Source organism: Budorcas taxicolor, chromosome 1, assembly GCF_023091745.1.
Source record: "Budorcas taxicolor isolate Tak-1 chromosome 1, Takin1.1, whole genome shotgun sequence".
Lineage (NCBI taxonomy): Eukaryota > Metazoa > Chordata > Mammalia > Artiodactyla > Bovidae > Budorcas > Budorcas taxicolor.
This window is the reverse complement of record NC_068910.1, coordinates 54,109,262-54,136,335: the sequence shown is the minus strand read 5'-3', so window position 1 is coordinate 54,136,335 and position 27,074 is coordinate 54,109,262. Positions and strand designations below refer to the sequence as shown.

The following is a 27,074-nucleotide window of genomic DNA, read 5'->3' as shown; positions in this document are numbered from 1 at the left end:
CTGATGTATTTTTTCCCCTGCCTCCATTACTGCTTTTCAAACTGTAAGTCTTCAACCTTCAAGCAATCAACTCAGAGTTTCTCATTGGTGTTACTGACATTTTAGCCACATGGTTCTTTGTTGTGGGGGCCACCCTGTGCCTTAGAAGCCATTTAGCAGCATCCCAAGTAATCTATTCACCAGATGCCAGTCACACAGAGCAAATATGTCTCCAGACATCATCAAACCAGCATCACTCCCATTTGAGAACCACTGGCACAGAGAGTTGCAACCCAAGTTTTTTTTTGTTTTTTTTTTTAAAGAAAATGAAATAAAATAGAAACTACTAGGATATATCCCCTAAGAAAGAATAAAGACCTTTCATTAAACATTGGTTTCTGCATCTTGTTGGAACTTGTCTACATGTGTATATGTGGAACAGAAAATATTTCTTACTGTAAGTCAGAGTCAGAACACTTTAAATTGGCAATTCTCTGGCGGTCCTGTGGTTAGGATTCTGCACTTCCACTGCTGAGGGCCCAGGTTTCAATCCCTGGCCTGGAAACTAAGGTCCCACAAGCTATGCGGCACAGCCAAAAACAAAAAAAATGAACACTTTAAATTCCACTGAGTACATGTGGGTGCTCCCAAGGTTCTGTCCTGGGTTCCCACCCTTTTAAAATCACCCAGCAATGCAAAAAAGGCAGAGAGACACACAATGACCACTCAAGTACTCAGCATCTATCAAGAAAACAAAGCATCATTGACCAGATAAGAGCAGGGACTCCTGGAGGAAACCACAACTCCAATTTAACATTTTCCCCCCAATATTACTGTGTTTGGATGTGAATCCTTAAGCGATATATGGTACATCACTCAAGTTTAAAATGTCTTACGTGTTCTTCTGCAACTTGCTTTCGTTCCCCCAACATTATGTTTGTGGGATTCATGCATCCTGTTCTACACAGTTCATTCATTCTATAGCTGGTGGGCCCTTGGGCTGCCTGCAATTTGTGTGCACAGAAACAGTGTCGCTGTTAACCCTGGCGTGTGTGTACTCTGTGCAAACGTGTGACAGACCCACTGGAATTTGTGCTCAGGAGCAGAATTATCGCCCTTCTAGAGAGGCCGTTCACTATTATTACAGCATCAAACAAACTGTTTCTCTGTGGAGGTTGATAATAATAATGAACGTCCTCTCCAGAAGGGCAGTAATTCTGCTCCTGAGCACAAATCCAAGTGGATCTGTCACACGTCTGCACAGAGTACACACACACCATTTATCCATTTTCTATGAGACTGTCATATTTGTCTTATTGATAGTAAGCAGTTCTTTCATACACTCCGAAATCAAGTGCTGCACCACGGGTGGCAGGTTATCGAATCTTCTCCCCATCTCAGGTGGGTCTTTCTCCCATTCCCAGCCATCTCCTCTATCCCATGGCCTCCGCTACCGTCTCCACGGTGACCACTGTCTGCTCCTCCCCTGCTGGCCAGGCCGCTCTTCCACCCTCCAGAGCCCATGGCCTCTCGGCCCTCCCCCCTCTGCCAAGTATCTCAAACTTAACGGTCCCCAGTGAAACCTGTCCCCCCCCCACTCTGCCCCTCCTGCATTCCTTCACTGGCTCAGAGAAAACACTGCCATTCATTCCCACAGCCAGTGAGCCTCTCATCTCTTGTCTCCATCTTGTTCATCACCTCCTCCTGTTTATTCAGCTCCTCAGTACAGGGATTTTATTCACCGTGCTCCACCTGCAGGATTTATTTCTGGACACTTTCATCTCTCAGTTGGACCATACACCATAGCCTCCCTGTTGCCCTTCAACTCATATATATTCTTTAGAAGATAAGCAGACCCAGAAATCCCACTGTTATTTACCCGAGACAAATAAAATAGAATTCCCCCAGAAAAGGACTTGCATAAGAACATTTATAGCACCTTCATTTATCAAAACCAGTAACTAAAAGCAACCCAAATGTCCAACTGAAGACTGGTTCATTCATACAATGATATCAGCAGTAACTAACTTAACAATAACTAATTCAGCAATAAAAAGGAGCTTCTACTTACAAATGCAATGATGTGGATGACTTTCAAATTATGATCACTGAAAAAATGTCAGACACAACAGAGCCTCCACTGTGTGACATCACTTATGGGAACTCTAAAAAAGACGTAACTAGAGATAAAAGTCAGAAAGTGGCCAGGGTAGGGGTTGGGGCGGGGGAAAGTTGGGTGATTGAATGGAAAGGGACATGAAGGAACTTTCTGAAAGAATGGAGATGTTCCATGTCTGGTTTGGGGTGGTGGTAACATGAGTGTATACGATTGTCAAAACTCATCAACCAAACTGGCCAATGACTAAAATCTGGCCATTTTACTTAGATAATTACATTACCTCATACACACACACACACACACACACACACACACACACACACACGTATTTATTTATTTATGTGTCTCCAGTTAGAGTAAGTTTGCTAAAATTAAAATCTGGAATTAAAATCGGAACTCCCTGGCAGTCCAGTGGTTAGGACTCAACTGCAGGGGGCACCAGGTTCGCTACCTGGTCAGGAAACTAAGATCCTACAGGACTGCACAGAGTGGGAAAAAAAAATTAGAATCTGATCAAATTATTTCTGTGCTTACATTTTTTCTGGAAGTCCTGTGACCTTCAGGTCGTACCTACCCACCTCTCCAATATTCACTCTTAACCCTTCTTCCCTGACCCTCCCTTATGGGCTACACTACTCTCACACTGAAGTTCTTAAATCTTCCCAAATGAATAATGTCCCCTTTCACCTCTGGCCTCCTCCACTTTGCGCAGACCCACAACCCTTGATGTGGCTGATTCCTATTATCTTTCAAGACTCAATGTGGGGGACATCCCTGGTGGTCCACCGATTAAGATTTTGCCTTCTAATGTAGAGGGTGCGGATTTGATCCCTGGTTGAGGGCTAAGATCCCACATGTGTTGGGACCAAAACAAACAAACAAACAAAGAAAAAAAGAAGACAAAGAAGAAGAGGCAATACTGTAATAAATTCAATAAAGACTTTAAAAGTGGTCCACGTCAAAAAAAAAAAAAAGAACTAAAAAAAGGACTCTGTGGATGTCACTTCCTCCAGGAAGTCCTCCCAATCGCTCAATATTAAATTAGACACCTTTCTTGGGCTCCTATCACACCCTGTGCTAATTGATAGCACAGCCCCTTTGACTCTGAAATGTACCTGTCCATCTGCTTCCCCAGGACATAAACTCCCTGAGGACAGAGCCTGAGAGCCTGTCACTGCTGGGTGGGCTGAGAACTGAGGAGAGGCAAATCCTCAATATTTGTTCAATGAGAAAGTGAAATACTCAAAGCATGTTTTCTCCTCAAGCTAAACATAGAGAGATGGGAACGTTCAATATTAATACTGAAGGAGAAATAACTCCAAAACAAAAAATATATATATTTTATATTGAACACGTCAATAACCACTTAGACACAGAAGAAGACTATACTATATCAGGGTCTGCCGCAAACAAAACAGAAAAGTAACACACACAGGCTCAGCTAGCTCTTACTCCGAAAGCTAAGAGAAAAAGAAAATGAGAGTCATCTTAGGTAAGTAAATAAATCTCAGGGAAGGCATACTGAAGATACAAGACTCTTTGATGAACAGAAAAGTGCTCAGCTGTTCAGTTGACTTAAGGGAGCTGAGCGTTCGTCCAACACACCTCTGTGAACTGTGTAAATTCCAGCGGAAGCAGCGAAGAGCTGAACAATGATCTGGAAATGCACCCAGAGTTCAAAAGCATCATGTCTAGACACCTCAAACTCCCCTGAGAGGGATCTGGCTGCTTGCCTGCTGAAGATCCCGGCTGACCCCAAGTGCTTCCTTTCCATAAGCGTTTTTAGATGGATGGCTAAGAAGTCACCTTTAGGAGAAGCAGCCTCCACCACCCACCCTCTCTCGTGTCTCGGCAGGGCGCCACCTCCCCTTCACAAGGGAGAGAAAATGCGCTCATGTGAAGCTGCAAGTGAAATGAATTCCTTAAATATCAGGAAGCAGAGAATATAAGTAAAGCTCTTCCTTCAGCACTTCTTGCTGCCAAATGAATTTCCGAAGCAAAAATGCACTGGCTGTATTTCTTCAAGGGCTGTCTGATTTGCCAGAATACTTTTGAATATTCCAGAACTGTTATAGGCTGCCAGTTATCACCAAACCTTTCCTTTGTTCCTTCTCCTCCCCGGCAAAAACTCAATATACGGCCCGAGATGAAGAGTGACACCTTTCCCTTTATAAATCTCCTAAACTCTCCTAGATGGCACATGAACCCCCTGCTCCATTATCTAGACCTGAGCCTGGCACCCGAAACCTTCAAAACAACACATTTACAGCACAGGGATATTTGTGGCGTCAAAGTGAAACACAAAAATGGAGATAAACGAACCATGATTGACAGCCACTGTCAGTCAAAGCAAATACATGGCCCAATCAGCCAACACAGTTTTGTCTTTTCTGACTATTTCTACTGTGATGAGATGGGTTAGATAGCATCACCGATTCAAAGGACATGAATCTGAGCAAACTCCAGGAGATAGTAAAGGACAGGGAAGCCTGGTGTGCTGCAGTCCATGGGGTCTCAAAGAGTCAGACAGTACTTAGCAGCTGAACAACAATAATTCATATTATAAAATTTTCTATTTAACAGTTTGTAGGTGTATAATTATATGGCATTAGTTCAGTTCAGTTCAGTTCAGTTGCTCAGTCGTGTCCGACTCTTTGCGACCCCATGAATCGCAGCACGCCAGGCCTCCCTGTCCATCACCAACTCCCGGAGTTCACTCAGACTCACGTCCATCGAGTCCGTGATGCCATCCAGCCATCTCATCCTCGGTCGTCCCCTTCTCCTACTGCCCCCAGCTCCTCCCAGCATCAGAGTCCTTTCCAATGAGTCAACTCTTCGCATGAGGTGGCCAAAGTACTGGAGTTTCAGCTTCAGCATCATTCCCTCCAAAGAAATCCCAGGGTTGACCTCCTTCAGAATGGACTGGTTGGATCTCCTTGCAGTCCAAGGGACTCTCAAGAGTTCTCCAACACCACAGTTCAAAAGCATCAATTCTTCGGCATTAGTTATGTTCAAAATCTTGTGTAACCATCACTATTATCTATTCACAAAACTTTTCTGTCTTCAATCTTTTTGGCTGTGCTTCAGGGCATACAGGATCTTAGTTCCCCAACCAGGAATAGAACCTATGCCCCTTCACTGTCAGCAGAGTCTTAACCACAGGACCACCAGGAAAGTCCTCCAAAATTTCATCACCCCAAACAGAAACTCTGTACCCATTTAGCAATAACTCCCCATCCCCATTCCCAAGCCCCTGGTGCCCTCTGTCTCTAGGAATTTCATACAGGTGGAATCCTATCGCGTTTGTCCTTTAGTGCCTGGCTTACCTGACTTAGCACAGTGCTCTCAAGCCGCATCCACACTGTCGTGTGCCTCAGAACCGTACCAGCCTATGGTGAATCACAGTCCAGTACGTGGAGGGACCACATTTTGCTCACCCAGTCATCGGTGGGACACTTGGGCTGTTTCTACTTTTTCGCTCTTGTGACTAGCGCTGCAGTGAACACTGTGACACAAGTGTCTGTTCAAGTGCCTGCTGCCAGTTCTTTCAGGTATACACCTCGGAGTGGAACTGCTGGGTCACACAACAAATAGCTTCTTCATAGTTTAAAAGGAAAAAATTAATTTTTTCGTGATTATAAAAGCAATAGGCATTCATTGAGGAAGCTCTGAAGAATAATTATACCACCCAAAGAAAACCACTGCTAATGTTTTGGAATATGCCATGAAAATTTTACTGTCCAGTTAGACACAGATGGATATTTTCACTCACACCAGCTTTTTCCCCCTTGACAGTATTTTAGGAGCATGAACTCTGCTGTCATTAAAAGTTCTTCAGAAACATCATTTAATATCTGAATAGTATTTCATCAGGTGGAGCATAATTTTCTTAACTATTGCCCTATTTAGGCTATTCCCCATTTTTCATGGTTATAAATAACATCAATGAACATCTCCATGCATTATTAGTATTCTGGTGGACTTCTCTGATTGCCATCAGATGATATATTAGAATCACTGGGTCAAACTACATGAACACTCTTAAGGTTGGTACATCTGGGACTTCCCTCATGGTCCAGTGGCTAAGACTCTGCACTCCCAATCAATGCAGGGGACCCGGGTTCAATCCTTGGTCAGGGAATTAGATCCCACATGGTACAACTAAGAATTTATATGCAACTAAGAATTCATATGCCACAACTAAAGATCTCACAGGCTGCAACGAAGATCAAATATGCTGCATGCTAAGGATCTTTGGCAACTAAGGCCCAGCACGGTCAAATGAACAAATGAATATTTTTTTTTAAAAAACTGTACATCTGTCTTCCATCAGTGTCACATCAATCTGCATTCCCACCAGGAAATGCTAAATGTCATGTTTTAATGTAAAAAGAACATAAATTACTAAAATTAAAAATGGTAAAAAGTATAATAAAATATTATCAAAATTAAAAGTGAACAGGAGAATAGAACTGTTTTTACACTGTGTGTGGTAACAACTTTCTTTGCAAGAATGTAGACACGGGGGAAGGGGACAGTGGGACAAAGAGCAGCATGAAGCATGCACACCCCCACGTGTAAAGCACAGCCGGCGGGAAGTGTGTGCACAACACAGGGGCTCACCCCGGTGCTCTGAGACAGCCTAGGGGGTGGCACCGGAGGGAGGCTCAAGTCGGAGGGGACATAACACACTTGCGGCTGGCTCGCACTGCTGTACAGCAAAGACCAACACAATGCTACAAAGCAATTACCTTCCAATTACAAGAAATTTCAAAAAAAGAATGTGACCAGACTGGACGACCTGAGAGGTGAGCTTCTGTCAAAATAAGTTTTCAAGTGGAAAGCCCTATTCTGAATTAACAGACCTGCCAAAGCACCAATATATTCACATAGAGACACGTGGAGAGGAAGAGTGGTAGAAAACCACCTTCTTCCTTATAGCAGCCCTCACTTCCCAATGTTCCCCTGTCATTTCCACCCAACCTTGGATAGATTTAAAGGCAACTCTAATGCCTACAACATATTTACTTAGAAAAATCCAGAGCTTGGGCTTTAGTAGAAAGGGCAGGTCCACCCTCCACCACTTTACCAACAAACACATCAAGAAACCAAATGGTGATTTTAAAACAAATCCCATGAGTGACACCCACTTGTCACTTAGAGACAAGCCCCATCCCAGCCAGGGTGGGGGCTTCACATGAACAGGGAACAAGCCACACCCACAAAGCGGACTCGGGAGTCACTACGCAGAAGGCGATTCCCTAAACTTCCCTTCCACATCAGCCAGCGAGGGGTCAAAACCCCAACAGGGACTTGGGTCTACGCTACGGTCCCACTGGCAGCACCAGCAACCGGGGGCCGAGAGTCCCCACAGACGTGCTCTGGGGACCATGCAGACCAGAGCTCCCGATGACAGTCAGCGGGAGACACAGGATCCGGCCCTCAAGCCCACTAGTCCACTTGGTTTCGGCCAGAAAACAGTGTTTTGTTTTATTTTGGGTTTTTTTGTCCTCTTTTGGTTTGTTTTTTAATTTTGAACCAGATGCCTATCTTTAAAAAATAAGAGCTTCTCACAAAAATCCACACCTGGTTCCTCTTAACATACCCAAGGACGTCAACCTTAGGCCCACACTGAAGCCGTGGCAGCGAGAGGCCAGAGCTGAGCAGCGGCTCCCCTGTCCAATGTGGGGTGTGGACCCACAGCCCGTCTTCCTGACCACTCAGGACCCCAAGACCGCCACCCTTGACCTGGAGCTGGAGGGCCTAAGCTCTGCAAAGCATTTGCTCTTATGACCCTTGTCTGATGGGAATAATATGTTATTATACATGGTTATTTTTCAAAAAGTCTGCGGATCCCACAGCAACTAATAAAATCCAAATTACTGAAATGCATAACTGAATTCAGATACCTCGTGCTGTGAGGTATCTCCTGAAACAGCAGACACTGTCAAGTATTAAGAAGGGAGGAGGAACTCAAAATTTTTATTTTACTAATAACAAAAAAGATCAGAGACCACTCAGTTAAAAACTCTGTAGGACATCCCTGGTAGTTAAGTGGATGAGAATCCACCTGCCAATACAGGGGACACAGGTTGGATCCCTGGTCTGGGAAGATCCCACATGTCACAGGGCAACTAAGCCCACACGCCTCAACAAGGGAAGCCACCACAGTGAGAAGCCCACGCACCTTAATGAAGACCTAGCATAGTCAAAGGTAAATGATTTTTTTCAATACTTGAATAAATTAATTTTTTAATTGAAGTAGAGCTGATTTACAGTGTTTTGCCGATCTCTACTGTACAGCAAAGTGACTCCGTTATACACATACATTCTTTTTTATATTCAAACTACATTTTTTAAATTTTTTTTTTACTTCCTGCCTCCTGTGTACAAAATATGGGGCTTCCTATTATGGACACAATAATAAGTAAGACATGGCTTCAGCATCATGGGCAGATGGACAGACCTGCCATGTGAAAAGTACCACCACACAGTGGGACAAGGTGGTAACAGCTCCTGCCTGTGTGTAGCACATGAGCCCTTACCAAAGGACAGAGCGCCTGGGACGTCCCTGGGGGTCCGTGGTTGGGATTCCATGCCTCTACTGCCAAGGGCACAGGTTTGATCCCTGGTCAGGGAACTAAGATTCCACAAGCTATGCAGCACAGCCAAAAAAAAAACCACAAAGCACCTGCCAGGCTTCGGGGGTGGGGGGGCAGACAGGAAGCGAGATGGGGGTGGGACACTGGGGCTGAGTACTGGGCACCACTGTACTAGAGCATGTATTTGACTGGAGATCATGGAAAGCTGCTAAGAGCTTTACGGATTCCACTGGCTTTGGGACGGTCCCCATGGAGACGGTGCTGAAGAATACAAGCTTGGGTTCAGGGAGGCCAGTAATATCATATGTGAAATGAATCGCCAGTCCAGGTTCGATGGATGATACAGGATGCTCGGGTGCACTGGGGTGACCCAGAGGGATGGTACGGGGAGGGAGGAGGGAGAGGGGTTCAGGATGGGGAACACATGTACACCTGTGGTGGATTCATGTTGATGTATGGCAAAACCAGTACAATATTGTAAAGTAATTAGCCTCCAATTAAAATAAATAAATATTGTTTGGGAACACATGTAAGAATTAAAGATTTTAAAATTTAAAAAAAAATAAAATAAATAAATATATATTTAAAAAAAGAACATGACCATGAGTGTCCAGGCCAGAGTGAGGAGCATCTACGGCAAGGCAAAGGGCAGGAAGAAGGGTAGAGAGGCAGCGAGGGCTCAGGTGGCTGTTTAAGTATCGGACAGAGAATGAGACAGAGTCACAAAAGTTCTGGCGTCAGCAATTCAGCGGATGTCATCGCCGTGAAGCCAAGACAAGAAATATGAGTGCGATGATTAAGGAGGGTGAACGGGGCTTGGAGCTAGGAGGATAGTGGAAGTCTAAAGAAGGCCAAGACATGAGATCAGCCCTCCGAACAACCTCGCGGGGCAGAAGAGACTCAATGTAAACATTCCACGGATGGAGCCGAGTGTGACACCCAGAGAGGAGAGACAGAGGAGCCTGTCTTGGGTCGCGCTCCCTAGAAGAAGAGCCTGATGTGGCAATTCTTGCACCAGTGGGTGCTGGAGAAAGAGCAGAAACTTGTAGCAAAGTGAGGGGAGTTGCATGGACAGGGAAAGGTGAGGGCTGAGAGCAGGCCAGCTGCCGTGTGATCTGGCAGGGAGCTCCAGAGTTACCTGGACTATAGACTTTGTGCTGCCCAGAGGCTAAGGGCTGGGTTTTATTCCCCAATCACTGACATCAGTCACTGATGTCAACCACTCAGTACAGGGCACCCCAAGGTAGGGAATGAGATGTTTCCTTCCAGTCGTCTCCAGGGTATGGAGCTGCTCTCCAGCAAGGCAGAATCTTCCAGTGAAGGATCCAGGCATGAGGTGTTAGCAGCTGGCCCTGCTGCAGCCAAGCGTGGGGCACACAAGGCCAAGAGAGGGGATCCAGGCAGGGTACCAAAAACATCTGCTACAGAATCCACTCCAGAAGTCCATGAGAACAACACCGAGGGAGAAGAGAGAAAGGTCCCTCTTGATCATGAATCTTTCCATCTTTCCACCTCCCTGGAAATTGGCAGGAGGTTAACAAATTTACCTCCACAAGGTGCTTGAGCACCTCTGAAAAGCCTCGAGCATGCAGTGCAACTTTGCAACCTGGGCTGAAGGCTGCTCTCCCAGGCACTGGGGTGTCTATTCCCTGGTACAAACAGCAGCCCGTGGTTCCATCTGCCTTCTGCCCAGGAGCCCTCCAGCCTCAGAGTGGATTTCCCCGACCACACCCGAGCAATAAACGGGCAGCCATCCTCAGCCATATAACTGACAACATTCCTCCAATTTTTACGGTGCTTTTTATGCTCACCTTATAAAGTTTCATGTTTTACTTTCCAGATTTCATTGTGTGCACTCAATGTGTCCCAGGAGTACAGCCAAGCAGTTTTAATTTTCCAAGAAGTACTTCCCTGCTTCTCCTTTCCACTACAGCACAGCTGAGAAATTGGAAAAGGCCCCCAAAGCAAGATTTCTGGGCAACCTGAACAATTTGCTCCAAGATATTCAAGCAGGAATGAACTTCAGGAGAGCTTCCAGAACCCTGGCTGAAGCCCCAGCCCCTGTCTTCATGTATTTAGAGGGTACATCTCTGGCAATACAAAGCTGAACAAGCAAATTCCAAAGGAATGAGATGAACCTTATAAAAGACTATCTGATTATCCGAGGGCGGAGGTGGAAGGTGCTCTGTAAGATGCCAGAGAAATCCTGACTCACCAACCACATCCAAAAGGAAACAGACGCTCAAATCAACTAATTCATTAATTAAGATTTACCCTTTGATTAAACTCACAGATCAAGTTTCTGATAATACTAGGTCAGAGTTTTGTGGAGGACAGGTTGGTTTCTTAACCAACACAAATCTGCCTCAATTGTCTTTCCTAAAATACATGCATCAATGATTTCATGAAGAAATGCACTCATCAACAGAAAAACCAGGTGAATGAAGGTTACAATAGCAATAACCTACCCTTACAGAATACCTTGCATGTGCCCAGAACTGTGTAAGGAGCTGGAGTGTTTACATTCCTCTTCATGCTTGGGAACATAGTGCAGGAAACACCTAAGGCTATTGAATCCCTACCTCACACCACTCATACAGAAGTCCAGAAAGATTATGGACTTAAGTCAGAAAGGTAAACATCTGGGACTTTCAGCAGAAAATAAAGAATATTCTTCTAAGGGGAACCCTCTTACACTATTAGTGTGGAGGTTCCTCAAAAAACTAAACACAGAGCTACGGTACAATCCAACAATCCCACTCCTGGGCATATATCCAGACAAAACCATAATTCAAAAGACACATGCACCTCTATGTTCACAGAAGCACTATTTACAGCAGCCAAGACATGGAAGCAACCTAAATGTCCATCAGCAGATGAATGGATAAAGAAGAAATGATACATATACACAATGGAATACTACTCAGCCACCAAAAAAAAAGAAATAATGCCATTTGCCACTACACAGATGGACCTAGAGAGGACCATACAAAGCGAAGTAAGTCAGACAAGCGACAAGCCACAAATACCACATGATACCACTTACACGTGGAATCTAAAATACGATGCATATTTAAAATGAACTTATGAGAAACAGACTCATAGACCAGAGAACAGACTTGTAAAGGGGGTGCAGGAGAGGGTTGGATTGAGAATTTGAGGTTAGCAGATGCAGACTATTATATATAGGATGGATAAACAACAAAGTCCTACTGTATAGCACAAGGAATTATATTCAATATCCTGCAATAAATTTTAACAGAAAAGAGTATGAAAAAGAATATTTACATAACTAAGTCACCCTGCTGTACAGCAAAAATTAACACAACATTATAAATCAACTATACTCCAGTCTTTTAAAAGAGTGTATTTCTAACCAGGAAAGAAAATACAGAAATCCTGTCACAGTTAAATTAAGAGCCTTTGGACCTGAGGTTGCCATCTGTGGACTGACTGGGTTTAGACTGGAGCTGGGAGCTACTCTTAGGGAAAAATCGGAGTTGTCAGTTGTGCTGTGGGTTGACGCAGTGATCTGAGAATCAGCAGTTTTTAAAAAGTAGGTCTCTGCAGGAAATTCTACTTATGCTTGTTTGTGTTTGCATCCCAGGCATCTGAGATGAGCCTGCCAGAAGTAATGGCTGTTTCTGTCAGTGAAGGGAGCAGCTGTCAGCATGGGGAAGCATAATAAAGATAATACAAAAATAATAAGAATTTGTTTTCCAAATGCATCACAAATAAAGCTAAAAGACAAGCTACCAATTAAGAAAAGATATCTGTAGCACATACATTGAACAAAGGATAAGTATTCAGAATATATAAAGAACTCATAAACTGGACTTCCCTGGTAGTCCAGAGGCTAAGACTTCATGCTCCCAGTGCAGGGGCCCAGGTTCAATCCCAGGTCAGGGAACAAGATCCCACACACCAGAACTAAGACCCGGCACAGTCAAATAAATAAATTAAAAAAAACAAAAACAGAAGTCATAAACCAATGTGAAAAACATAAGTAACCTACTAGATAACTGAGCAAAAAGACACAAGCTGGAATTTCACAAAAGAGGAAAAAAAATTATTCTTGAACAAATGAAAAGCGACTCTCTTTCTGAGAATCATATATACACAAATTAAAACATCAAGGAGCTACTATTTATACCCAGTAGCTTAGCAAAATTACGAAGTCTAATCACAGACATAAAAAAACAAATGCATAGTTACCAAACAGGAAAGGGAGAGGGAGCGGGGCATAAATCAGGAGTTTGGAATTGACATATACACACTACTACATATAAAACAGATACATAAAAAGGTCCTACTGTATAGCACAGGGCACTATACTCAATATTCTATAACAACCTATAATGAAAAAGACTCTGAAAAAGTGTATACATATATATGTATATATAACTGAATCGCTGTGCTATATACATTCAGCACTAAAACAGCATTGTCAACCAGTTATGCTTCAATGTTTTAAAAAGACAAGAAAAAATAATCACCTATTCATTCTATGACAGTATAAAACTGCAAAGTGGAAACAAACAGTAAATAAATGATTTTTTGGATTATATGCAGTATTATTACCAATCTCATTTTGACTGATGAGGAAACTGAGGTTTAGAAATAACTTCCAAGCAAGCAGGTAAATGAAAGCCGCAAAGCTGGGCTTTTAATTAATGCCCAGACTTTTAAGACTATGCTAGACTACAAGGTTTCCACCAGGAAGAAAAAAATTACAGACAATTCATAAGATTCAGCTCTTCTTACAGGACACCTGTGCCTTCCAGGAGTGGTGGGACGTAAGCAGCATTTGTTCAGGATTTCTCAGCTCTACAGTCACAGTTTCGGGGTTTTTTTTTTAACATCTTCTTAACATGTGGTTATACTGAACAAAATCTTTTTAAAAAAATAGCAGAAAAAAATCCTTTAAAATTCAAGGAAATTTGCAATTTAAAGAACACCTATGATGAACCATCTTCATTCAGTTTTTCAAACACAGAGAGGACCCTGGTACAGGTGAGAAGCCACGCCATAGTGCACTGATGGTTGGGCTGAGAAATCATTTTATGGAAAAGGTGATAAAGTAATCAGGTCCTGGGTCTTCTCTCCTGGCTGGCTCTCAGCTTTTGAGCTCTCTCTCACACCTCCACACTCTAAGCAGATGTGCTCCCTCCAGAAAGAATTCTTTGCCTACCACATCCAGAGCTGGTGCCCCTCCACCATGCTCCCTCTGTGCCCCAGGACTCCACGCCACACCCAGGGTCTCTTTCCCAGTCCACTGCTCCCCAGGGAGGGACCCACCAAACAACCTCCATGTCACACGTGGCAGATGGTGAACAATGAACGAGCAAACAACAATCCTGCCGTGACCCCCGTCCACATAAAGGGAGGGTGGTAACGGGAAGAACGCGGCCACTACAGTCAGACTGCCCCCTGCTCCAATGTCCATTTTGAGATCAGCTGGCTCAGCTCAAATACGATCTTACTAAAACCTGCCTGCCTTTGGTGATTATTAGGATTAGCGGCGATAATGTATGTGAAAATGGGTCCCCACGTGATTTTAAGCTGCGCCTTCCCATTTAACAATGGGGGTGGGGAGTGGGGGGCTTCCCCGATGGCTCAGCAGGTCAAGAATCCACCTGCAATGCAGAAGATGCAGGTTTGATCCCTGGGTCGGGAAGGTCCCCTGGAGGGAACGGCAGCCCACTCCAGTATTCTTGCCTGGAGAATCCTATGGATGGAGGAGCCTGGCAGGCTACAGTCTATGGGGTTGCAAAGAGGAGGACATGACTGAAGCAGCTTAGCACAAGCATGTGGTGGTGGGGTTGGGGGTCACATCCTGCTTCAGCTGGTCCAGGACAGGAAGGATTTGGTAACATCGTACCCAGCACGTCTCCTGTGTAGGCAGGTTCCAGAACCCCTGTGAAGGAGAGAACAAGGCAGGTGCCAGCATGTTCCCTTGCTGTATCCAAAACTCATCCACATCACTTAATAACCTGGCCCCAGAGAGTGGGCACTGGCTTCTTATCATCAAGTCGCACCAAGCTTTCCCCACCCTCTTCCTTCTGCCCCTCAAACATCTCAATGACCTTGAAAAAAGATCTGCCTGAACTTTCAGATAAGTCACTATATGTAAATATACAAACGTGTGTGTGTGTGTGTGTGTGTGTGTGTGTGTGTGTGTGTGACAGAGACAGAGAGATGGAGGAGGAGGAAGGAGGAAGGAAGGATGGAAGGGAGAGACAAAACAAAAACTTAGGGACAAGAAGCAAGAAAGTGATTCTTTTTTCTATCAGAGAATTGAGCAACTTCAGGTTCTGGTTAATTCATTAACAGAAAAGCTAAACAGGAATTTGTTTTCAACTCCAGCTGTTGCACCCAACTGGTCTTCTATTTCTAGCACGTACTTAGCATAATGAAATCCTCAACAACAAAAATCATTCAGATTTTTGGGGGGGCAGTGTGGCATGTGGGATCTTTAAGTTTCCTGACCAGGGATCAAACCCACGCCTCCTGCTTTGGAAGCATGGCATCTTAACTGCTAAACCACCAGGGAAGTCTCATCCTTCTTTTAAGCCTAAGACAGTCAAATGTCAAAGGTGCCCATCCACCAGCCCTCTCATTCCTCCTGCACATAAACCCCCACTGACAGTAGTCTCAAAATGGGAAGGAAATGGATCAGAGAGAGGATGCCCTGGCCAAGATGCTGAGACTCTTAAGAGAGTGGGCCCAACGGCCTCTGAGCCCCTTTTACTCTACCTGGCTACAAAGAGCCTTTGTGCATTGATGTCATCTGGCTAAAAATGGGAAATAAGAAAGACCTCCAAATTCCACGAGGAAGGCTCATCGTTGCTTTGCAGCAGTGATTTTAAAGCTGCAGACTCAACGATGAGAGGCAATCAGTGCCCGATAAGACAACTACACAGACGACCCCCAACATGTTATGTTGACTAGAGGAAGCCAGGCAGTAGCGACTGTACCCACTGTCTGGTTCCATTTATATGAAATATTAAACTAGGCAAAACTCATCTCCAGTGGGAGAAAATGGACTGGTGGCTGCCCATGATGGGAGGGGCTGGGGCACCAGAACTTTCTGGGCAGGTGGTGATGTTCTGTACCTTGAGGGCTTTGAGTGACAAGTGTATGCAGCTGTCAAAACTCAGCGAAAGTACACTTAAGATTCATGCATTTCACTGTGAGATTTTACATCAAGAAAAAAAACAGCAAACAAAGATCATTAACGATATTTGTTCATGATAGGCATGTTAAAATATTTACAGGGCAGTGTACTGACATTGGAAACTTACTTAGAAATGTATAAATAGATAAAAAGGGGACTTCCTTTGTGGTTCAGTGTTTAGGGCTCTGTGGTTTCACTGCCAGGGCCCAGGTTCAATCCTTGATCAGGGAACAAAGATCTTGTAAGTTGCACACCACAGTGGAAAAAAAGAGAGAGAAAGAAAGAAAGAAAAAGAAGACGGGTTGATGAATGGATACATGGGAAGCTATGCGCTAAAGCAGGTATAATCAAATGTTCCTTGTAGGGATTTCCCTCATGGTCCAGTGGTTAAGATCTTGTTTTCCAGTGCAAGGGATGGGGGCTTGATCCCTGATCAGAGAGCTAAGATCCCACATGTCTTGAAGCCCTAAAACCAGTACACAAAACAGAAGCAATATTGTAACAAATTCAGTAAAGGCTTTAAAAACGGTCCACATCAAAAAAAAATCTCTGAAGAAAATTAAAATTTTAAAAATGTTCATTACAGAATCCAAATGATCACTATATGTGTGTTCCCTGTACAACTCTATAAACTTTCCTATATGTCTGCAATTTTTCATATAAAATGATCAGGGAGCAAGGGGCAAGTGAGACATACAGGGGATGAAGAAGGTAAGCTAAGGCTAAGAAAAAGCACAGAAGCTACTGTACTTACTGGGGTTTAAGGCAGCTGTGAGCTGCTCAGACGAATGAAAAAGAGAAACAGGGCAATGCTGAGCACAAGAGCAGTCATTCACTGGGCAACCACCACGCATTAGAAGTGTGTGTTAGTCTGCTGATTTTGCAATCACCATCTCCCTGCAAGGTGAGCATATTATCATTTTATAGAGGAGCAGATTGAAACTCCGAGTGGAGTAATAACATACCTGTGGTTATGAGGCTGGAAACTGGAACTGGCTCTGCCAGCCTCAAAACTCCAAGGCTACAGAGGAAAAAGCAACATAAACTCAGCATTTCTTCCCTCTTTCCAAGGTGAGGACCATGCCAAGGGCACAGGCATGGCCAACGGCCACTCCTGCCCAGCAGTGCCACCTGCCACCCAGTGGGTAACAGCACTAACAGTTGCCCTGAATTCCAGTCACTGAATTCTCCCAACGGTCCCCATGAGCCTCCCACACTCAATTCCCCTTCTGTTCTTTGTACTGCAAGAATCTATCTACCCACCAGAAGTTTAGCCATCACCTGTGTGCATACACCCTGGGTCACAAATACTGCAAAGTTCAGCACCATCCAGCAGTTTTCCAGCCCACCCACCTTCCTGCTCTGCAGAGGTTAGAAAGTTAGACACTGCCTTCACTGACTCCCTTGCAGCTAGATTCTTCCAAGGAAACACACTCATGCAAGATTTTTTTTGGGGGGGGGGGGGGGGGGGGGACGGGAATGTGGATCATTTAAAAAGTCTTTATTGAATTTTGTTACAATATTGCTTCTGTTCTTTTTTATTTTATGTTTTGATTTTTTTAGTCACAAAGCATATGGGGTCTTAGCTCCATGACCAGGGATCAAACCTGCACTCCCTGCATTAGAAGGTGACGTCTTAGCCACCAGACAGCCATGCAAGGTTTAAAAGGCAGAGGGGAAATGACAGGAGACAGCAGCTACAGGTTAGGTCAGGACTTGCTGCAAGACAGTGGGAGGGGTGTCTGATGCCTTGGAGCAGCTATGCAGAGGGTTTAGTGTTCTGCCTCTAGTGTCACAGGTACTGGGGCAGAAGTGAGTTAGAATCATGTTATGGCTGCAATCTGGACCTAAGCTGTGTCACTGCTGAACATGAAGCCTCAAAGCCTGGTTCTCCCAGAGATACTTAAAAACTGTCCAGTAAATCACCTATTGCTTAGACGGCTTAGAAGGAAGCCACTGTCTGTGACAAAGATCCTAACCTTGCCTGTGAGCAGCTCTGAGACTGCCTCCCAAGTTACAAGCCTACACCACTGCCTGCCAGGCAAGAAAACCCCCTAGAACAGGATGTTAGCTTCCCACTTTCCATGTTGGAGGGACGGCAGGAGAGGACGAAAGGAATGGATAGAACACACGACGGTCTGTGAGCTTCTAGGAATACACGCACAGACACCCAGAAAAGCAAACCTAGAAGAGACTTTCAAATATCCCAGGGACAAGAGAGCACACACAAAGTGAAGGCCTTTCAAGGACCCTGGACTGGGATCTGGAATAAAGCAGGTCATTCTTGGAGGCCCCTTCAGTGGGTAAGGATGATCTCATTCAAAAGCCATGTTGGCATGGTGATTTGGGGATAGTCTAATGATCTACAATGGCATGAGATTTTTTTAACTATCACAGTTTACACAGATGTAAATATTTTTTTCCCTCCAAAGAAATACCCTCGGGGGCTCCTGGTTTATTGTCATTCCCCAAAAGCTTTAGCTCTGTTGAGACAAATCCATCTGCTCCAAGCATGGTTACAAAACTGGGAAATAGCTGAAACCAAATCAGGGCCATTTTTAGTCAAAAATGAGGTAAGACCACAAAGCAGTCAGAATTCTTTTCTGTGGCGGCTTGTCACTGGTTCTGAAGGCAATTCTAGGGAGGAGAAAAGGAGCTTTCAAAATAATTTGAGCAATGGCAGCACTGCTGTAAAAAGGACTCCTGCCATTCTTGCATATACATATTTGAGAATTCATGTTTAGGAAAATACATCTTTAGAGTCACATCATATAGAGGGAAACTGAAGTGTGGTCATTGTTTCTTGGTTTATTTTGGATGCACCAACCAAGAAGGAAAAAAAAAAAAAAAAAACATGCTACAGTCTAGCTTCTGGAACTGTTGGCAAGGGTGCAGGCAGGCTCACGCCACCCTGAAACCTGGGGACCACAAAGGTGACTTAGAGCCACAGGGTGACTTTGGCTTTGAATGGACCTGTACCTGAGTCACTGTGATCCAGGCTTAATTTCTTCCAATAGTTGGCCCTGTGACTACTGTTCTTTTGCATGGCTTAAGAAAAGAGTGAATTATAACTCTTTTATTGAAAAAGTCAACAAATCAGTCCTTAAAAAGTCTTCTCTGCCGAACCTCATTTATGCCTTTTAGTGTTTACTAGATCTCAATGTACTTGCACCTGTCAGATATGTGGGTGCATCTCGCTCTTGAATAAAGCCAACTGGTATGCATACACATCGAGGCTTTGCAAAAGTAAAAGCACAAAATGACAGGACTCAAAAGAAATGGACGAAAATGAAAATACAGTGGTATGATCCCCAAAGCAGTGAGATTCAGGGAGATTTTTTCCCCAAAAAAGCCATTTGGTTATAACAGCTGAGAAGTTATTGAAAAATGATACAAAAGCATCTTTCCAACTAAGGATGCTAAATCTCAACTGAGATGTTTATGTCCTGAGGACTGGATTCTCTCTCTCCTCCATCACCCATAGAAGCCAATGGGACTTCAAATGTTGTTTCCTAAAACACCACTAAGCCAGAGATCAGCAAAAAAAAAAAAAAAAGATTCATAGCCCAAATCTGGCCCACCATTTGTTTTTTGTAAATGAAGTTTTATTGAAACCCAGCCACACCTGTTTGTTGACGTACTGTCCATGGTTGCTTTCCTGCTACAATAGCACAGTTGAAATTACTTACTATCTGGCCCTTAACAGAAAGAGTCTGCCAACCCCAGACTCTTGGAGCCAGGGTATGGTCCAAGACACCATTCTTCAAGAGTGGAGGAGTGTGGGACTTCCCTGGTGGTGCAGAGGTTAACTACCTGCCTTCTACTTACTGTAGGGGACACAAGTTCAATTCCTGGCCTGGGAACTGAGAACAATATGCCTCAGAACAGCTAAGCCGGCAAGCCACAACTAAAGATACCCATGCATCGCAACAAAGACTCAATGCAGCCAAAATATAAATAAATAAAGATTTTTTTAAAAAGAGTGGAGGTGCAAGAGAAACAAACATGTCACATCGGCCAGCACATCAAGGTCAGGGTAGAACCACTGCCAAATGACCAAAGAATATTCTGTCCTAAAGACCGAGGATGAGATAGCTGGATGGCATCACTGACTCGATGGATGTGAGTCTGAGTGAACTCCGGGAGTTGGTGATGGACAGGGAGGCCTGGCGCGCTGCGATTCATGGGGTCGCAAAGAGTCGGACACGACTGAGCGACTGAACTGAACTGAACTGAAAGACCTGGGAGGAAACACCAGTCCCCAGGGAAATGCCTCACCTGTGCAATGCAACACAATCAGATTTAGCTAGGCACCTTTCAGGATTCAGAAGTGCGTCTTCTATTCTAGCATCACCAGAAAGAGTGATGCTAGATACCTGTATATCTACAGATAGCTTCGAAGCAGTTGTAAAAGCTGGTTTATTCATAATTTGGAAAAATAAAAGCAACTATTAAACCCAGTTCTCTTTGCAATATAGGGAACTCCCTGGAAGGTCAGTGGTTAGCACTTAGCACTTTCACTGCTGAGGGCCCAGGTTCATCCCTGATCAGGGAACTAAAATCCCACAAGCTGCATGCCCAAAAGAAAAAAAAAAAAAGTGACTTATTCTTTGCAATATATTAGAGGAAATTAACATCAGGCTCAGAGATAAGATATCCGAACACAATCTTTTCATACCCCGGGAACACAGGGTTCAAGAATAGCTCTCTTCACATTTTGAAATTGTTCTCCATCACTCAAAACAGCTAATAAATAAACCAGAACACTGAATGAATTTCAGGGCACCAGCCAGATAATGAGAAACCAGTGGGTATTCTTTGCTGTATAACGAAACCACAGGGCAGAAAGATCCTATTTAGCATCACTTTTCTGGAGTTTTTCCAAAATTGTCTGAGGAGCAGAGAGGCAGTTTCTTGTTCTAACTGTCACAAAGCCAGAGTATAACTTTGAACTAAATGTCATCTCTCTGGGGTTGCTTCCTTACCTGTGAGATGAGGGCAAGTTTATTTGAGGATCTTCAGGGTCCTGGAATGATGCCCTGAGAAGGAAAATGTCAGCCTCCGCCTGCCTTTTATTGTTTATTTCTTTTGGAAAATGCTTCCAGAAAAAGACAGTGGTAAAACGTTAGCATTATTGCTGAGTTGTAACATGCAGTCACAGAGTTACTTACAATCAGGTTCTCTTCAATGCAGAGAATAGAAAAGTTGCGTATCAGTTAAGAAGACCAAAACTTTCCCTCCTGGGGATCAGATGTATTCCACTGTAAAAACAGTTCTTCCAAACTCCCTGGCACAGAGGGGACCATCTTAGTGTCCGGCTGAAAATTTTTAAAATTACACAAAAAGCTTCCATGAGCAACAAACAGATCAAGATCCAGTGATCCTGCAAATCGCGAGCCTTGGAGATTCCTTCCTGAGCTTGCTTTTGGGTTTCATCAACCTAACCAAGCACTCTCTCCCTGGAACTTCCCTGGTGGTCCAGTGGCTAAGACTCTGTGCTCTTAATGCAGGGGATCCAGGTTCAATCCCTGGTCAGGGAATCAGATCTCACATGCCACGACTAAATATCCCATGTGCCACAGCCAAGATCTGGCACAAGTCACAAAAATAAGCAAATATTTTAAATAAATAAAACACCCTCCTCATGTCGCTCAGGATGTCAGAGGTACCACATAAAGTAAGGCTGGCACCAGCCACACCCCACTGGTCATTCAGACCCTCAGATACCCTAATCAAGTTTAACAACATGATGTAAAATTTGTTTCTACTTTTAATACAGTAAAATTTATAATGTAGTGTTAGTTTCAGATGTGCAACTATATACACACACATATATATATTCTTTTTCAGATTCTTCTCCATCATAGGTTATTACAAGATACTGAATATAGTTCCCTATGCTATAGAGTAGGTCCTTGTTGGTTATCTCTTTTATATACAGTACTGTGTATCTGTTAATCCCAAACTCCTAATTTGTCCCTCCCTACCCTATCCTCTTTGGTAGCCATAAGTTTGCTTTCTATGTCTGTGGGTCTATTAACATGATATAAAATTAAATTAGAACCCTGCATTCAATCACATTCAGGGTAACAAGAGCATTTGCATCAATTAGGATCCTAAACAGACTATGGAAATGAGATGCAATAGGGGAAAACAGTTTAAATATTTTGTTGTCTGGCCAAATTTCTAACTCAGATCCAATTGACCTCAATAAGAAAGCAAGGCTACAATGGACACCAGAAGGTTGCAAGTTAGTTTACAAAATACAGCACCGCCTCCCCTACCCCACAGCTTGTAACTATTCAGTTCCCAGTAAGAATGGAAGTTTCGCTGCTCTGTCTCCCCTCCATCGGCTCAGAAACCAAGTGTCTCTGAACCTTCCTGACTTCTGGAAACTGCTACAAGAGACTGTGTGACCATCTCTCTACCTCTCAAGGGTATAACCCACGTTCACTCACACACACACACACACACACACACACACACACATATACACACATAAAATGTTGCTCACCACTTGGGAGAAATTAACCACAAACCATCCTCTTTAATCCTTCTTCCTCATTTTGAAAGGAAAATACACTCCAAAGTCCAAAAAGAACTCACCCACAAAGAGTTGGAACACAACCTGCTTGCACACAAAAGCTGTCTGAAAATTAGCATAAACCACCTCATAGCTCAAAAATACCCAGGTGCCTCTCTCGGTTAATCATTCATCAGGAAACCAGAGCTTTATTTTTTTATTGTCCAGAGCCGTCTTAAGAGTCTCCATGTAGAATTCACTGCAAAAAGAATACTCCTAAGCAAGTCTGTAACAAACAGAATTCTCAAGCTGTTCGAATCACCTGCTGGCTCAACCATCAAATACTGAAGACAAACCAGGCAAACACAAACCCCGTGGCTGCCTTCCTGGCATGACATTGTCACGAGCCACCAAACAAGGTAAGGAAGAACCCAAGTGCCAGCGAGGCTCCGGGAGAAAAGTGGACCCCTCACCCGCAGGAAGCTTGGGAGACTGGTAGCTCTGAACTGTATCTTAGCAGGCAGATGTCATTTAAAATTTAAAATGTAATAAGAGAGGCTGGGGGGACGTGCAGAGAGTATATGGGAACTCTGCAGTTCCACTCAATTTTGCATGAAACCTAAAACTGCTTTTTAAAAAAGAGTTTATTTTTAAAGAAAGAGAGGAGATCATTCTTAATTGTCTTGTACTTCCTCTTTTTTCTGAATTTTCTGAGTTTTGTATAAGGAACATGAAATAATACTTTTATAACTAGACAGAAAAGTCATTAAAATAGAGAAAAAGGGAATTCCCTGGTAGTCCAGTGGTCAGGACTCAGCATTTTCTCTGCCAAGAGCCCAGGTTCAATCCCTGGTAAGGGAACTAAGACCTCAGCACTGCCAAAAAAACAAGGATCCAATAGTATCTGTATTAAGAAAACAAAAAAAGACACAAAAGTCATCAAACTACACACTGAAAACAGGTACATCTGTCTGCTAATTATGCCTCCATTCGGTTAATTTTAAGAAGTATTTTAAAAAGCCTTAGAGCTCTTATGTTTCACTGTAAACAGTATATATTACAGTGTATGTTATAATTTTTAGAATTTTTATTGATGTATAGTTGATGTATAATATTACATAAGTTACAGGTATACAAAATGGTGATTCATGATTTGTAATGGTTATATTCCATTTAGTTATTATAAAATATTGGCTGTATTCTCTGTGCTGTAAATATATTCTTGTTCAGTTCAGTCGCTCAGTCATGTCCAACTTTTTGAGACCCCATGAATTGCAGCACACCAGGCCTTTTTGTCCATCACCAACTCCCAGAGTTTACTCAAACTCATGTCCATTGAGTCAGTGATGCCACCCAACCATCTCATCCTCTGTCATCCCCTTCTCCTCCAGACTTCAATCTTTCCCAGCATCAGGGCCTTTTCCAATGAGTCAGTTCTTCACATCAGGTGGCCAAAGGATTGGAGTTTCAGCTTCTGCATCAGTCCTTCCAATGAACACTCAGGACTGATCTTTAGGATGGACTGGTTGGATCTCCTTGCAGTCCAAGGGACTCTCAAGAGTCTTCTCCAACACCACAGTTCAAAAGCATCAGTTCTTCGACGCTCAGCTTTCTTTATAGTCCAACTCTCCCATCCATACACGACTACTGGAAAAACCACAGCCTTGACTAGACAGACCTTTGTTGGCAAAGTATTGTCTCTGCTTTTTAATATGCTGTCTAGGTTGGTCATAACTTTCCTTCCAAGGCGTAAGCGTCTTTTAACTTAAATACATTCTTGTGGCTATTTTTAAATTAAAGTTTACTGGAATATAGTTGCTTTACAGTGTTGTGTTAGTTTGTGGCATATTTTCTACATAATAGTTCATACTTAATTCCTTACCCTCTCTTGCCCCTCCTCCCATGTATGTTATAATCTTCAGGGAAAGTTAATTTCTATAAACCGGCAGTAGATGTTCCTGTTAAACTTGTTAGTGTCCTCCTGCAAGATAATTCAGAGGAGACAATGGCAAACCAATCCAGTACTCTGGCCTGGAGAATCCCAGGGACAGAGGAGCCGGGTGGGCTGCCGTCTATGGGGTCGCACAGAGTCGGACACAATTGAAGCGATTTAGCAGCAGCAGCAGCAGCAGCAGCAAGATAATTAATTAAAGTAAGTTCTCTATTCTCGGTGCCATCAATTTGAGACCTGGGGTCCTGGAGCCTACCATCACTAACAATTATAATTCTGGAGAATACATGGCTTGCCAAGCAAATAATAAGTTACTGTGTAATGAATACAGAGTTTCAGTTTAGGGGCATGGAACCTTCTAGAGATAAAGAATGGCCACAGTCTCACAACAGTTTGAGTGCCCTTAATGCCACTGAGCTGTCCATTTCAAAAAGGTTGAAGGGGACTTCCCTGGTGGTCCAGTGGTTAAGAATCTGCCTGCCAGTGCAGGGGACACAGTTTCAGTCCCGTCTGGGAAGATTCTAGATGCTGCAGGGCAACTACGCCTGTGTGCCACACCACTGAGCCCACGCTCTAGGGCCCATGCTCGGCAACAAGAGAAGCCACCGCAAGGAGAAGCATGTGTCCCGCACCTTGAGAGAGCCTGCACGCAGCAGCCAAGACCCAGGGCAGTCAAAAATGAACAACAAAATAAATACTTTTTTTGATGGTACCGTTTATGTCATATATATTTTACCATAAAAAGTAACTTTAGCTTCTCCCTAAACAGTTTTTTCCCTGGTGGCTCAGACAGTAAAACGTCTGCCTACAATGCAGGAGACCCGGGTTCAATCCCTGGGTCGGGAAGATCTCCTGGAGAAGGAAATGACAACCCACTCCAGTATTCTTGCCTGGAAAATCCCATGGACAGAGAAGCCTGGTGGGCTACAGTCCATGGGGTCGCAGAGTCAGCCACGACTGAGCGACCTCACTTTCACTTTCACTTTGAACAGTGTCGTGAAGACGTCGCACTGTAATGGGAACCAACAAGGCAGGGGCGTCTGCCAGGTGGCTTGGGTGCCTCTCCCAGCAAGAAGCCTAAAATTAGGGTTTCAGTCTCTTCCATATCACTAGCTGTAATGCAACGTTCCTGAGACAAACCCTGTCCACTTGGTGATTTTCACAGAATTCACAGAGGCACGGAGAGGTGTGCCCAGGGAAACCCATGCAAACCAGGACAAGGCGAACTCCCAAATCGTGCCATTGCTGCTGAGACTCCATTCATCCTAAAGAATATTTATTGAGAGCCTACTACAGCCCCGCGTTGTGCCAGCACTTGGAGCAACACCTGCTCCCCAGGACCATGCAATATAGTGACATTTTACTCAAACTACTCAATGACTTGACAATTTCAAATAATATTATGGGGCGGGGGGAATGGACTGGGAGTTTGGGATGAGCAGATGTCAATGATTACATATGAATGGATAAACAAAGAGGCCCTACTATATAGCACAGGAAACTATATTCCATATTTTATGATAAACCATAATGAAAAAGAATATTAGAAAGAATATACATATATAACAATCATTTTGCTGTACACCAGAAATTAACACTACATTGTAAATCAACTATACTTCAATTAGAAAATATAAATAAATAAAGCATCAAATCAAATAACATCACAGGACACAGTGTGACTCATGTTTCTCAAAGAAGGCAAGCGCTTTCTTGTTTACTTTTCAATTTTCTTTCTTTGTACTCTGAAATGATTCAAACTTACAGAGAGTTGAAAAACTATTACAGAGAACTACTGTGTACTATGTGTGTGCCAAGTCGCTCAGTCGTGTCCAACTCTTTGCAACCCCATGGACTGTAGGCCACCAGGCTCCTCTGTCCACGGGATTCTCCAGGCGAGAATGCTGGAGTGGGTTGCCAAGCGCTGCTCCAGGGGATCTTCGTGACCCAGGGATCCGATCCCCGTCTCCAGCACTGGCGGGTGGGTTCTTTACCACGAGCGCCACCTGCATAGCCCAACATCTTCGCCCATACTCAGCAGTCACTGATGCTCTGGCATTTGCTTTTGCCTAACTCTGGCTCTCTCCCTCTCCTCTCCTCCCTTGCCCCTGCCTTTCCGCCCCTCCATCCACACCTAACCAGCTCCCTCCTCCTTACAGACTGGTTTTCTGGAACCACTGTGAAGCACAGACATCTCCTTTTATTCTGAAATACTTTATTATGCATTTCCTAAGAACATTCTCTTATATAACCACAGTGCAATTATTAATTTCTGACAGTTAACAGTGATTCAATAAAACTACCTAATACACACTCCATACTCTAATGTTGCCAATCGTCTGAACCGCTGGGAGAATGGGTGGTAAAACACGGATCCCGGGTCTTAAAATACTGATTTGAAGGCTCCTTCCTCAGCCACCCAGTGGACTAACAGCCTCCCAGGAGACCTGGTTTACTTCCCACAGGACCTTTCCTAAAGGACTCCAGGCAGAAGGAAATTCTCCTTGTGTTATTTAATAAAGCTCTTAACAACCACCTCACATTCATGAGGTAACTTAGGCCTATTTTCCTTTTGTTTCAGTCACTGAAAGTCTCTGGATAAAAATATTTTCTTGTAATAAAATTCTGAAGCATCACTCTCCACCCCCCTCAATTAGAAATTGTTCAAATCCCAGTAGCCCTTCAGCTCGGTGCCTCTCTCTGCATCTTCAATTTAAAGCAAT

General features: G+C 43.7%; 1 protein-coding gene and 1 non-coding gene across 2 annotated transcripts in view; one reads left to right on the top strand and one right to left on the bottom strand.

Moving 5' to 3' along the window:
- OSBPL10 (oxysterol binding protein like 10) overlaps window positions 1-27,074 on the bottom strand; it is a 322,138-nt gene that overhangs the window by 268,768 nt on the left and 26,296 nt on the right. The gene's annotated exons all lie outside the window — the stretch shown is intronic.
- Window positions 21,345-21,417, top strand: TRNAK-CUU (transfer RNA lysine (anticodon CUU)). The gene has a single exon. It is a non-coding gene; the product is annotated as a tRNA-Lys (tRNA).